Source organism: Quercus suber, unplaced genomic scaffold, assembly GCF_002906115.3.
Source record: "Quercus suber isolate HL8 unplaced genomic scaffold, Cork oak 2.0 scaffold_32, whole genome shotgun sequence".
Taxonomy (NCBI): Eukaryota; Viridiplantae; Streptophyta; class Magnoliopsida; order Fagales; family Fagaceae; genus Quercus; species Quercus suber.
Genome location: NW_027069497.1, coordinates 1,756,287 through 1,757,960, shown reverse-complemented (window position 1 = coordinate 1,757,960; position 1,674 = coordinate 1,756,287).

Sequence of the window (1,674 nt, the reverse complement as noted above, 5' to 3'; positions counted from 1 at the left end):
TGCGTCGTCATTGTGTTTAGGATACTAGGGTGCGTAGATGCCTTGAATGAGAAGATGAGGTTGAGGTTAACCCACCATGATGTAAACTGGTGCTATAACCTCCAACACCTGAAGGGTAAGTCTTACTTATTGTGTTAGGGGAGTGGCACGACGGCATCCATTGCCCAACAGTAGAGGGGAAGCTAGATAGGGTACTCGGAGTAGAGGAGGGTTGATAAGCTATGTTTTCATAGTTTGCACCGTTTGGTTGCTGATCAGCACATACTTTTTCTTTTGCAGATCCACACGCCTTTGAACAGCATTTCCATTTGGTCAACAAAGAAGACTTACAATCCGTTCTCATGGCGAAGATCTTCGTGAACGAGGCCGACGATCAAGTTAGGGCTGCTCACAAGATCCTTGGGTACGATCCGACCTAGAAGTCGTTTCCAGCCCCAAAGTACATGATTAGGGCTCGTGATCCTCGACTTCGCCAAATTATTGTGGTGGAGCACGGGTTCTCGTTTTCTGAAGGATTTTCCATCCCAGAGGGCGTCCCGTTGGCAGATTCTCTTTGTCCCATCAAGCCGCGGAGGTCGAGGGAGAAAGTTTGGAAAATGAGGGAGAAGTAGTTGATCTAGGTTTGTCCGAGGACGAATTTGGTGTATTCGACCAAGCCTATCTGTCCGAGGATCCTTCCGGTGACTTGGGTGATCCCCACTTATCTGAAGCAGATCTTGTGTCTCCAAGGGCTAGTACTCAGGCCGAGATGGGTTTCAAGAGGCAACCCCAAATCAGCCTGTTTGATTTGCTTGAGGGCCAACCGGGGAAGGACACGCTGGGGAGATCACAGTCCAAGCCTTCTTCTCCCCTACCCAAGCTTCCTCCTCCCCCACCTAAGTCTTTGCCTACACAGACCAAGTCGTCCCCCACTCTGCCAATCTCAGACCCTCGGCCCGAGTCCACCGATCCGAAGAAGAAGAGACCTTCCAAGGGCAAGGGCCTAGTGGATGGGGGGGGGAGATCACGTTCTTCCCAAGAGGCAAATGAAGCCCGCCGACCTTCCAAGCAGCTGAGGATTGGTGGTCAGGACAAGGGGAAAGAGGTCGTTCAGCAGTCTGAGCCCCAGGCCTAGCTGCCCACTGCCATGCTTCATGGGAAGCCTTTGATGGACAACACCACCCTCAAGGACTTCTGAGGTGGCGAGGGGGCTTGCATAGCCAATGCTGTGGAGAGGTCCCTACTTCTTCCCACTGATATGGCCGAGTTGGGGGGCATAAGAAGGTAAAAAGTTGCCCACAACCTTAAGAGGTACCTGGGCATGGTAAAACTTCCGATACTTGTTCCTTCATTTGAAGTTTATTCCTCAGTATCCAACTTACGGTATACTTGTTTTGGTTGGCAGGCTATCCAGGCCACTTTCAGGCTGGAAGAGGAGGCCGACAACCAGGATAAAGCTATGGGTTAGGAGCGAGACAAATACTTGAATGCCACGAATACCCTCAAGATATCTGAGGCTGATCTCAAGAAGGCAAGGGAGGACTTGGAGGAGATGATGAAGGCCCGAGATAGCGCGGCATCTAACCTAGCCGGCATTATGAAACAGGCCGAGGACCAAACAAGGTGCTTGTGGGATGTCGAGGGTCAGCTACAGGTTGCCAAAGAGCAAATCGTCGACTTAAAGCAAAAGTTAGC